We start from the raw sequence: 14098 nt of genomic DNA on the forward strand, positions 1-14098 counted from the left end.
TATAGATTTCGATGCTTCACTTCAGGTTTACTGTATGCCTCTGACCTTCTTATTGACGATGAAACACAGAAATTGCATCGGACTTAAATAGAAAAAGCACAAAGCCGACTTAGGTACAAGAAAACTGACTCTTCTTACTGTCTATGTTTTGAACCATTCCTGTAACACTAGTTATAGATTCCGATGCTTCACTTCAGGTTTACTGTATCCCTCTGACCTTCTTATTGGCGATGAAACACAGAAATTGAATCGGAATTAAATACAAAAGGCACAATGCCGATATCAGTACAAGAAAACTGACTCTTCTTACTGTCTATGATTTCAACCATTCCTGTGACATTAGTTAGAGTTTCTGATGCTTCACGTCAGGTTTATTGTATCCTTCTGACCTTCTTATTGACGATGAAACACAGATATTGCATCGGAATTAAATACAAAGGGCACAATGCCGACTTAAGTACAAGAATACTGACTCTTCTTATTGTCTATGTTTTGAACCATTCCTGTGACACTAGTTATAGATTCCGATGCTTCACTTCAGGTTTACTGTATCCCGCTGACCATCCTATTGACGATGAAACACAGAAATTGCATCGGAATTAAATGCAATATGCACAATGCCGACTTAAGTGCAAGTAAACTGTGTCTTCTTACTGTCTATGTTTTGAACCATTCCTGTGACACTAGTTATAGATTCCGATACTTCACTTCAGGTTTACTGCATCCCTCTGACATTCTTATTGACGACGAAACACAGTAACTGCATTGGAATTCAATACAAGAGGCACAATGCCTACTTAAGTACAAGAAAACTGATTCTTCTTACTCTCTATGTTTTGAATCATTCCTGTGACACTAGTTTTAGATTTCGATGCTTCACTTCAGGTTTACTGTACCCCTCTGACCTTCTTAATGACGACGAAACACAGAAATTGCATCGGAATTCAATACAAAAGGCACAATGCCTACTTAAGTACAAGAAAACTGATACTTCTTACTGTCTATGTTTTGAACCATTCCTTTGACACTAGTTTTAGATATCCGATGATTCACTTCAAATTACTGTATCCCTCCGACCTTCTTATTGACGATGAAACACAGATATTGCATCGGAATTAAATAGAAAAAACACAATGACGACTTAAGTACAAGAAAACTGACTCTTCTTACTGTCTATGTTTTGAACCATTCCTGTGACACTAGTTATAGATTCCGATGCTTCACTTCAGGTTTACTGTATCCCTCTGACCTTCTTATTGACGATGAAACACAGAAATTGCATCGGAATTAGATACAAAAGTCACAATGCCGACTCAAGTACAAGAAGACTGGCCCTTCTTGCTGTCTACGTTTTGAACCTTTCCTGTGAGTCCGGTTTTAGATTCCGATGCTTCACTTCAGGTTTACTGTATCACTCTGACCTTCTTATTGACGATGAAACACAGAAATTGCATCGGAATTCAATACAAAAAATCACAATTCCGACTCAAGTACAAGATGACTGGCTCCTCTTACTGTCTACGTTTTGAACCTTTCCTGTGAGACCGGTTTTGGATCCGATGCTTCACTTCAGGATTACTGTATCCCTTGGACCTTCTTATTGACGACGAAACACAGAAATTGCATCGGAATTAAATACAAAAGGCACAATGCCGACATAAGAACAAGAAAACTGACTCCTCTATGCTGTCTATGTTTTGAACCACTCCTGTGACACTGGTTATAGATTCCGATATTTCACTTCAGGTTTACTGTATCCCTCTGACCTTCGTATTGACGATGAAACACAGAAATTGCATCGGAATTAAATAGAAAAGGCACAATGCCGACTTAAGTACAACAAAAGTGTTTCTTCTTACTATCTATGTTTTGAACCATTCCTGTGACACTACTTTTAGATTCCAATGCTTCAGGTTTACTGTATCCCTCTGACCTTCTTATTGACGATGAGACACAGAAATTGCATCGGAAATAAATACAAAAGGCCCAATGCCGGCTTAAGAACAAGAAAACTGACTCTTCTTTCAGTCTATGTTTTGAACCACTCCTGTGACACTAGTTATAGATTCCGATCCTTCACTTCAGGTTTACTGTGTGTCTCTGACCTTCTTATTGACGATGAAACACTGAAATTGCATCGGAATTAAATACAAAGGGCACAAGGCCGACTTAAGTACAAGAATACTGACTCTTCTTATTGTCTATGTTTTGAACCATTCCTGTGACACTAGTTATAGATTCCGATGCTTCACTTCAGGTTTACTGTATCCCGCTGACCTTCCTATTGACGATGAAACACAGAAATTGCATCGGAATTAAATGCAATAGGCACAATGCCGACTTAAGTGCAAGTAAAATGTGTCTTCTTACTGTCTATGTTTTGAACCATTCCTGTGACACTAGTTATAGATTCCGATGATTCACTTCAGGTTTACTGTATCCCTCTGACATTCATATTGACGACGAAACGCAGCTATTGCATCGGAATTAAATACAAAAGGCACAATGCCTACTTAAGTACAAGAAAACTGATTCTTCTTACTATCTATGATTTTAACCATTCCTGTGACACTAGTTATAGATTTCGATGCTTCACTTCAGGTTTACTGTATGCCTCTGACCTTCTTATTGACGATGAAACACAGAAATTGCATCGGACTTAAATAGAAAAAGCACAAAGCCGACTTAGGTACAAGAAAACTGACTCTTCTTACTGTCTATGTTTTGAACCATTCCTGTAACACTAGTTATAGATTCCGATGCTTCACTTCAGGTTTACTGTATCCCTCTGACCTTCTTATTGGCGATGAAACACAGAAATTGAATCGGAATTAAATACAAAAGGCACAATGCCGATATCAGTACAAGAAAACTGACTCTTCTTACTGTCTATGATTTCAACCATTCCTGTGACATTAGTTAGAGTTTCTGATGCTTCACGTCAGGTTTATTGTATCCTTCTGACCTTCTTATTGACGATGAAACACAGATATTGCATCGGAATTAAATACAAAGGGCACAATGCCGACTTAAGTACAAGAATACTGACTCTTCTTATTGTCTATGTTTTGAACCATTCCTGTGACACTAGTTATAGATTCCGATGCTTCACTTCAGGTTTACTGTATCCCGCTGACCATCCTATTGACGATGAAACACAGAAATTGCATCGGAATTAAATGCAATATGCACAATGCCGACTTAAGTGCAAGTAAACTGTGTCTTCTTACTGTCTATGTTTTGAACCATTCCTGTGACACTAGTTATAGATTCCGATACTTCACTTCAGGTTTACTGCATCCCTCTGACATTCTTATTGACGACGAAACACAGTAACTGCATTGGAATTCAATACAAGAGGCACAATGCCTACTTAAGTACAAGAAAACTGATTCTTCTTACTCTCTATGTTTTGAATCATTCCTGTGACACTAGTTTTAGATTTCGATGCTTCACTTCAGGTTTACTGTACCCCTCTGACCTTCTTAATGACGACGAAACACAGAAATTGCATCGGAATTCAATACAAAAGGCACAATGCCTACTTAAGTACAAGAAAACTGATACTTCTTACTGTCTATGTTTTGAACCATTCCTTTGACACTAGTTTTAGATATCCGATGATTCACTTCAAATTACTGTATCCCTCCGACCTTCTTATTGACGATGAAACACAGATATTGCATCGGAATTAAATAGAAAAAACACAATGACGACTTAAGTACAAGAAAACTGACTCTTCTTACTGTCTATGTTTTGAACCATTCCTGTGACACTAGTTATAGATTCCGATGCTTCACTTCAGGTTTACTGTATCCCTCTGACCTTCTTATTGACGATGAAACACAGAAATTGCATCGGAATTAGATACAAAAGTCACAATGCCGACTCAAGTACAAGAAGACTGGCCCTTCTTGCTGTCTACGTTTTGAACCTTTCCTGTGAGTCCGGTTTTAGATTCCGATGCTTCACTTCAGGTTTACTGTATCACTCTGACCTTCTTATTGACGATGAAACACAGAAATTGCATCGGAAATCAATACAAAAAATCACAATTCCGACTCAAGTACAAGATGACTGGCTCCTCTTACTGTCTACGTTTTGAACCTTTCCTGTGAGACCGGTTTTGGATCCGATGCTTCACTTCAGGATTACTGTATCCCTTGGACCTTCTTATTGACGACGAAACACAGAAATTGCATCGGAATTAAATACAAAAGGCACAATGCCGACTTAAGAACAAGAAAACTGACTCCTCTATGCTGTCTATGTTATGAACCACTCCTGTGACACTAGTTATAGATTCCGATCCTTCACTTCAGGTTTACTGTGTGTCTCTGACCTTCTTATTGACGATGAAACACTGAAATTGCATCGGAATTAAATACAAAGGGCACAAGGCCGACTTAAGTACAAGAATACTGACTCTTCTTATTCTCTATGTTTTGAACCATTCCTGTGACACTAGTTATAGATTCCGATGCTTCACTTCAGGTTTACTGTATCCCGCTGACCTTCCTATTGACGATGAAACACAGAAATTGCATCGGAATTAAATGCAATAGGCACAATGCCGACTTAAGTGCAAGTAAACTGTGTCTTCTTACTGTCTATGTTTTGAACCATTCCTGTGACACTAGTTATAGATTCCGATGATTCACTTCAGGTTTACTGTATCCCTCTGACATTCATATTGACGACGAAACACAGCTATTGCATCGGAATTAAATACAAAATGCACAATGCGTACTTAAGTACAAGAAAACTGATTCTTCTTACTATCTATGATTTTAACCATTCCTGTGACACTAGTTATAGATTTCGATGCTTCACTTCAGGTTTACTGTATGCCTCTGACCTTCTTATTGACGATGAAACACAGAAATTGCATCGGACTTAAATAGAAAAAGGCACAAAGCCGACTTAGGTACAAGAAAACTGACTCTTCTTACTGTCTATGTTTTGAACCATTCCTGTAACACTAGTTATAGATTCCGATGCTTCACTTCAGGTTTACTGTTTCCCTCTGACCTTCTTATTGGCGATGAAACACAGAAATTGAATCGGAATTAAATACAAAAGGCACAATGCCGATATCAGTACAAGAAAACTGACTCTTCTTACTGTCTATGATTTCAACCATTCCTGTGACATTAGTTAGAGATTCTGATGCTTCACGTCAGGTTTATTGTATCCTTCTGACCTTCTTATTGACGATGAAACACAGAAATTGCATCGGAATTAAATACAAAGGGCACAATGCCGACTTAAGTACAAGAATACTGACTCTTCTTATTGTCTATGTTTTGAACCATTCCTGTGACACTAGTTATAGATTACGATGCTTCACTTCAGGTTTACTGTATCCCGCTGACCATCCTATTGACGATGAAACACAGAAATTGCATCGGAATTAAATGCAATATGCACAATGCCGACTTAAGTGCAAGTAAACTGTGTCTTCTTACTGTCTATGTTTTGAACCATTCCTGTGACACTAGTTATAGATTCCGATACTTCACTTCAGGTTTAGTGCATCCCTCTCACATTCTTATTGACGACGAAACACAGTAACTGCATTGGAATTCAATACAAGAGGCACAATGCCTACTTAAGTACAAGAAAACTGATTCTTCTTACTCTCTATGTTTTGAATCATTCCTGTGACACTAGTTTTAGATTTCGATGCTTCACTTCAGGTTTACTGTACCCCTCTGACCTTCTTAATGACGACGAAACACAGAAATTGCATCGGAATTCAATACAAAAGGCACAATGCCTACTTAAGTACAAGAAAACTGATACTTCTTACTGTCTATGTTTTGAACCATTCCTTTGACACTAGTTTTAGATATCCGATGATTCACATCAAATTACTGTATTCCCCCAACCTTCTTATTGACGATGAAACACAGAAATTGCATCGGAAATAGACAGAAAAAACACAATGCCGACTTAAGTACAAGAAAACTGACTCTTTTTACTGTCTATGTTTTGAACTATTCGTGTGACACTAGTTATAGATTCCGATGCTTCACTTCAGGTTTACTGTATCCCTCTGACCTTCTTATTGACGATGAAACACAGAAATTGCATCGGAATTGGATACAAAAGGCACAATGCCGACTCAAGTACAAGAAGACTACTCTTCTTACTGTCTACGTTTTGAACCTTTCCTGTGAGACCGGTTTTAGATTCCGATGCTTCACTTCAGGATTACTGTATCCCTTGGTCCTTCTTATTGACGACGAAACACAGAAATTGCATCGGAATTAAATACAAAAAGCACAATGCCGACGTATGAACAAGAAAACTGACTCTTCTTACTGTCTAAGTTGAGAACCACTCCTGTGACACTAGTTATAGTTTCCGATGCTTCACTTCAGGTTTACTGTATCCCTCTGACCTTCTTATTGACGATGAAACACAGAAATTGCATCGGAAATCAATACAAAAAATCACAATGCCGACTCAAGTAAAAGAAGACTGGCTTCTCTTACTGTCTACGTTTTGAACCTTTCCTGTGAGACCGGTTTTAGATTCCGATGCTACACTTCAGGTTTACAGTATCCCTTGGACCTTCTTATTGACGACGAAACACAAAAATTGCATCGGAATTAAATACAAAAGGCACAATGCCGACCTAAGTGCAAGAAAACTGACGCTTCTTACTGTCTATGCTTTGAACCATTTCTGTGACACTAGTTATAGATTCCGATGCTTTACTTCAGGTTTACTGTATCCCTCTGACTTTCTTATTGACGATGAAACACAGAAATTGCATCGGAATTAAATGCAATATGCACAATGCCGACTTAAGTACAAGATGACTCACTCTTCATACTGTCTATGTTTTGAACCATTCCTGTGGCACTATTTATAGATTCCGATGCTTCACTTCAGGTTTACTGTATCCCTCTGACCTTGTTATTGACGATGAAACACAGAAATTGCATCGGAATTAAATACAGAAGGCACAATGCTGACTCAAGTACAAGAAGAGTGGCTCTTCTTACTGTCTATGTTTTGAACCATTCCTGTGACACTAGTTATAGATTCCCATCACTTCAGATTCACTGTATCCCTCTGACCTCCTTATTGACGATGAAACACAGAAATTGCATCGGAATTAAATACAAAAGGCACAATGCCGAATTAAGTTCAAGAAAACTGACTCTTCTTACTGTCTACGTTTTAACCTTTCCTGTGACACTAGATATAGATTCCGATCCTTCACTTCAGGTTTACTGTGTGTCTCTGACCTTCTTATTGACGATGAAACACACAAATTGCATCGGAATTCAATACAAAAAATCACAATGCCAACTCAAGTACAAGAAGACTGGCTCTTTTTACTGTCTACGTTTTGAACCTTTCCTGTGAGACCGGTTTTAGATTCCGATGCTTGACTTCAGGATTACTGTATCCCTTGGACCTTCTTATTGACGACGAAACACAGAAATTGCATCGGAACTAAATACAAAAGGCACAATGCCGACTTAAGAACAAGGAAACTGACTCTTCTTACTGTCTATGTTGTGAACCACTCCTGTGACACTAGTTATATTTTCCGATGCTTCACTTCAGGTTTACTGTATCCCTCTGACCTTCTTATTGACGATGAAACACAGAAATTGCATCGGAATTCAATACAAAAAATCACAATGCCGACTCAAGTACAACAAGACTGCCTCTTCTTACTGTCTACGTTTTGAACCTTTCCTGTGAGACCGGTTTTAGATTCCGATGCTTCACTTCAGGATTACTGTATCCCTTGGACCTTCTTATTGACGACGAAACACAGAAATTGCATCGGAATTAAATACAAAAGGCACAATGCCGACTTAAGAACAAGAAAACACACTCTTCTTACTGTCTATGCTTTGAACCACTCCAGTGACACTAGTTGTAGATTCCGATCCATCACTTCAGGTTTACTGTATCCCTCTGACCTTCTTGTTGACGATGAAACACAGAAATTGCATCGGAATTAAATAGAAAGGGCACAATGCCGACTTAAGTACAAGAAAAATGGTTCTTCTTACTGTCTATGTTTTGAACCACTCCTGTGACACTAGTTATAGATTCCGATGCTTCACTTCTGGTTTACTGTATCCCTCTGACCTTCTTAATGACGATGAAACAAAGAATTTGCATCGGAATTCAATACAAAAGGCACAATGGCGACTTAAGTACAAGAAACCTGACTCTTCTTACTGTCAATGTTTTGAACCATTCATGTGACACTAGTTATAGATTCCAATGTTTCACTTCTATTTTACTGTATCCCTCTGACCTTCTTATTGACGACGAAACACAGAAATTGCATCGGAATTCAATACAAATGGCACAATGCCTACTTAAGTACAAGAAAACTGATTCTTCTTACTGTCTATGTTTTGAACCATTCCTGTGACATTAGCTATAGATTCCGATGCTTCACTTCAAATTACTGTATCCCTCCGACCTTCTTAATGACGATGAAACACAGAAATTGCATCGGAATTAAATAGAAAAAAACACAATGCCGACTTAAGTACAAGAAAACTGACTCTTCTCACTGTCTATGTTTTGAACCATTCCAGTGACACTAGATATAGATTCCGATGCTTCACTTCAGGTTTACTGGATCCCTTTGACTTTCTTATTGACGATGAAACACAGAAATTGCATCGGAAATAAATACAAAATGCTCAATGCCGATTTAAATACAAGAAAACTGACTGTTCTTACTGTCTATGTTTTGAACCATTCCTGTGACACTAGTTTTAGATTCCGATGCTTCACTTCAGGTTTACTGTATCCCTCTGACCTTGTTATTGACGATGAAACACAGAAATTGCATCGGAATTAAATACAGAAGGCACAATGCCGACTCAAGTACAAGAAGAGTGGCTCTTCTTACTGTCTATGTTTTGAACCATTCCTGTGACACTAGTTATAGATTCCGAAGCATCACTTCAGGTTCATTGTATCCCTCTGACCTCCTTATTGACGATGAAACACAGAAATTGCATCGGAATTAAATACAAAAGGCACAATGCCGGCTCAAGTAAAAGAAGGCTGGCTCATCTTACTGTCTATGTTTGAACCATTTCTGTGACACTAGTTACAGATTCCGTTGCTTCACTTTATGTTTATTGAATCCCTCTGACCTTGTTATTGACGATGAAACACAGAAATTGCATCGGAATTAAATAGAAAAGGCACAAAGCCGACTTAGGTACAAGAAAACTGGCTCTTCTTACTGTCTATGTTTTGAACCATTCCTGTAACACTAGTTATAGATTCCGATGTTTCACTTCAGGTTTCCTGTATCCCTCTGACCTTCTTATTGACGATGAAACACAGAAATTGCATCGGAATTCAATACAAAAAATCACAATGCCGACTCAAGTAAAAGAAGCCTTTCTTCTCTTACTGTCTACGTTTTGAACCTTTCCTGTGAGACCGGTTTTAGATTCCGATGCTACACTTCAGGTTTACAGTATCCCTTGGACCTTCTTATTGACGACGAAACACAGAAATTTCATCGGAATTAAATACAAAAGGCACAATGCCGAACTAAGTACAAGAAAACTGACGCTTCTTACTGTCTATGCTTTGAACCATTCCTGTGACACTAGTTATAGATTCCGATGCTTTACTTCAGGTTTAATGTATCCCTCTGACTTTCTTATTGACGATGAATTACAGAAATTGAATCGGAATTAAATACAAAAGGCACAATGCCGACCTAAGTACAAGAAAACTGACGCTTCTTACTGTCTATGCTTTGAACCATTCCTGTGACACTAGTTATAGATTCCGATGCTTTACTTCAGGTTTAATGTATCCCTCTGACTTTCTTATTGACGATGAAACACAGAAATTGCATCGGAATTAAATGCAATATGCACAATGCCGACTTAAGTACAAGATTACTCACACTTCATACTGTCTATGTTTTGAACCATTCCTGTGACACTAGTTATAGATTCCGAAGCATCACTTCAGGTTCACTGTATCCCTCTGACCTCTTTATTGACGATGAAACACAGAAATTGCATCGGAATTAAATACAAAAGGCACAATGCCGGCTCAAGTAAAAGAAGGCTGGCTCATCTTACTGTCTACGTTTGAACCATTTCTGTTACACTAGTTACAGATTCCGTTGCTTCACTTCATGTTTATTGTATCCCTCGGACCTTGTTATTGACGATGAAACACAGAAATTGCACCGTAATTAAATACAAAGGCACAATGCCGATATAAGTACAAGAAAACTGACTCTTCTTACTGTCTATGATTTGAACCATTCCTGTGACATTAGTTAGAGATTCTGATGCTTCACATCAGGTTTACTGTATCCCTCTGACCTTCTTATTGACGATGAAACACAGAAATTGCATCGGAATTAAATACAAAGGGCACAATGCCGACTTAAGTACAAGAATACTGACTCTTCTTATTGTCTATGTTTTGAAGCATTCCTGTGACACTAGTTATAGATTCCGATGCTTCACTTCAGGTTGATTGTATCCCTCTGACATTCTTATTGCCAACGAAACACTGCAATTGCATCGGAATTAAATACAAAAGGCACAATGCTTACTTAAGTACAAGAAAACTGATTCTTCTTACTGTCTATGTTTTGAACCATTCCAGTGACATTAGTTACAGACTCTGATGCTTCACTTCAGGTTTACTGTATCCCTCTGACCTTCTTATTGACGATGAAACACAGAAATTGCATCGGAATTAAATTCAAAGGGCACAATGCCGTCTAAAGTACAATAAAACTGACTAATCTTACTGTTTTTGTTTGAACCATTCCTGTGACACTAGTTATAGATTCCGAAGCTTCACTTCAGGTCTACTGTATCCCTCTGACCTTCCTATTGACGATGAATCACAGAAATTGCATCGGAATTAAATACAAAATGCACAATGCCGACCTAAGTACAAGTAAACTGACTCTTCTTACTGTTTATGTTTTGAACCATTCCTGTGACACTAGTTATAGATTCCGATGCTTCACTTCAGGTTTACTGTATCCCTCCGACCTTCCTATTGACGATAAAACACAGAAATTGCCTCGGAATTAAATACAAAAGGCACAATACCGAATTAAGTTCAAGAAAAATGACTCTTCTTACTGTCTATGTTTTATCCATTCCTGTGACACTAGTTATAGATTCCGATGCTTCACTTCTGGTTTACTGTATCCCTCTGACCTTCTTATTGACGATGAAACACAGAAATTGCAACGGAATTAAATACAAAAGGCACAATGCCAACTTAAGTACAAGAAAACTGACTCTTCTTACTGTCTACGTTTTGAACCATTCCTGTGACACTAGTTATAGATTCGGATGCTTCACTTCAGGTTTACTGTATCCCTCTGACCTTGTTATTGACGATGAAACACAGATATTGCATCGGAATTCAATACAAAAAATCACAATGCCAACTCAAGTACAAGAAGACTGGCTCTTCTTACTGTCTACGTTTTCAACCTTTCCTGTGAGACCGGTTTTAGATTCCGATGCTTCACTTCAGGTTTACTGTATCTCCTCTGACCTTCTTATTGACGATGAAACAAAGAAATTGCATCGGAATTCAATACAAAAGGCACAATGCCAACTTAAGTACAAGAAACCTGACTCTTCTTACTGTCAATGTTTTGAACCATTCATGTGACACTAGTTATATATTCCAATGTTTCACTTCAATTTTACTGTATCCCTCTGACCTTCTTATTGACGACGAAACACAGAAATTGCATCGGAATTCAATACAAGTGGCACAATGCCTACTTAAGTACAAGAAAACTGATTCTTCTTACTGTCTATGTTTTGAACCATTCCTGTGACATTAGTTATAGATTCTGATGCTTCACTTCAAATTACTGTATCCCTCCGACCTTCTTAATGGCGATGAAACACAGAAATTGCATCGGAATTAAATAGAAAAAACACAATGCCGACTTAAGTACAAGAAAACTGATTCTTCTTACTGTCTATGTTTTGAACCATTCCAGTGACACTAGTTATAGATTCCGGTGCTTCACTTCAGGTTTACTGGATCCCTCTGACTTTCTTATTGACGATGAAACACAGAAATTGCATCGGAAATAAATACAAAATGCACAATGCCGATTTAAATACAAGGAAACTGACTCTTCTTACTGTCTATGTTTTGAACCATTCCTGTGACACTAGTTTTAGATTCCGATGCTTCACTTCAGGGTTACTGTATCCCTCTGATTTTCTTATTGACGATGAAACACAGAAATTGAATCGGAATTAAATGCAATATTTACAATGCCGACTTAAGTACAGGATGACTCACACTTCTTACTGTCTATGTTTTGAACCATTCCTGTGACACTAGTTATAGATTTTGATGCTTCACTTCAGGTTTACTGTATCCCTCTGACCTTCTTATAGCTGACGAAACACAGAAATTGCATCGGAATTCAATACAAAAATCACAATGCCTACTTAAGTACAAGAAAACTGATTCTTCTTACTGTCTATGTTTTGAACCATTCCTGTGACACTAGTTATAGATTCCGATGCTTCACTTCAAATTACCATATCACTCCGACCTTCTTATTGACGATGAAACACAGAAATTGCATCGGAATTAAATAGAAAAAACAAAATGCCGACTTAAGTACAAGAAAACTGACTCTTCTTACTGTCTATGTTTTGAACCATTCCTGTGACACTAGTTATAGATTCCGATGCTTCACTTCAGGTTTACTGTATCCCTCTGACTTTCATATTGACGATGAAACACAGAAATTGCATCGGAATTAAATACAAAATGCACAATGCCGATTTAAGTACAAGAAAACTGACTCTTCTTACTATCTATGCTTTGAACCATTCCTGTGACATTAGTTACACATTCTGATGCTTCACTTCAGGTTTACTGTATCCCTCTGACCTTCTTATTGACGATGAAGCACAGAAAATGCATTGGAATTAATACAAAGGGCACAATGCAGTCTAAAGTACAAGAAAACTGACTCTTCTTACTGTCTATGTTATGAACCATTCCTGTGACACTAGTTATAGATTCCGAAACTTCACTTCAGGTCTACTGTATCCCTCTGACCTTCCTATTGACGATGAATCACAGAAATTGCATCGGAATTAAATACAAAATGCAGAATGCCGACTTAAGTACAAGTAAACTGACTCTTCTTACAGTCTATGTTTTGAACCATTCCTGTGACACTAGTTATAGATTCCGATGCTTCACTTCAGGTTTACTGTATCCCTCCGACCTTCGTATTGACGATGAAACACAGAAATTGCCTCGGAATTAAATACAAAAAGCACAATGCCGAATTAAGTACAAGAAGACTGACTCTTCTTACTGTCTATGTTTTAAACTTTCCTGTGACACTTGTTATAGATTGCAATGCTTCACTTCTGGTTTACTGTATCCCTCTGACCTTCTTAATGACGATGAAACACAGAAATTGCATTGGAATTAAATACAAAAGGCACAATGCCGACTTAAGTACAAGAAAACAGACTGTTCTTGCTGTCTATGTTTTGAACCATTCCTGTGTCACTAGTTATAGATTCCGAAGCTACACTTCAGGTTTACTGTATCCCTCCGACCTTCTTATTGACGATGAAACACAGAAATTGCATCGGAATTAAATACAAAAGCCACAATGCCGACGTAAGTACAAGAAAACTGACTCTTCTTAATGTCTACGTTTTCAACCATTCCTGTGACACTAGTTATAGATTCTGATGCTTCACTTCAGGTTTACTGTATCCCTCTGACTTTCTTAATGACGATGAAACACAGAAATTGCATCGGAAATCAATACAAAAAATCACAATGCCGACTCAAGTACAAGAAGACTGGCTCTTCTTACTGTCTACGTTTTGAACCTTTCCTGTGAGACCGGTTTTAGATTCCGATGCTTCACTTCAGGATTACTCTATCCCTTGGGCCTACTTATTGACGAAGAAACACAGAAATTGCATCGGAATTAAATACAAAGGGCACAATGCCGACTAAAGAACAAGAAAACTGACTCTTCTTGCTGTCTATGTTTTGAACAACTCCTGTGACACTAGTTATA

This window comes from Schistocerca piceifrons, chromosome 9 (genome assembly GCF_021461385.2).
Source record: "Schistocerca piceifrons isolate TAMUIC-IGC-003096 chromosome 9, iqSchPice1.1, whole genome shotgun sequence".
NCBI lineage: Eukaryota > Metazoa > Arthropoda > Insecta > Orthoptera > Acrididae > Schistocerca > Schistocerca piceifrons.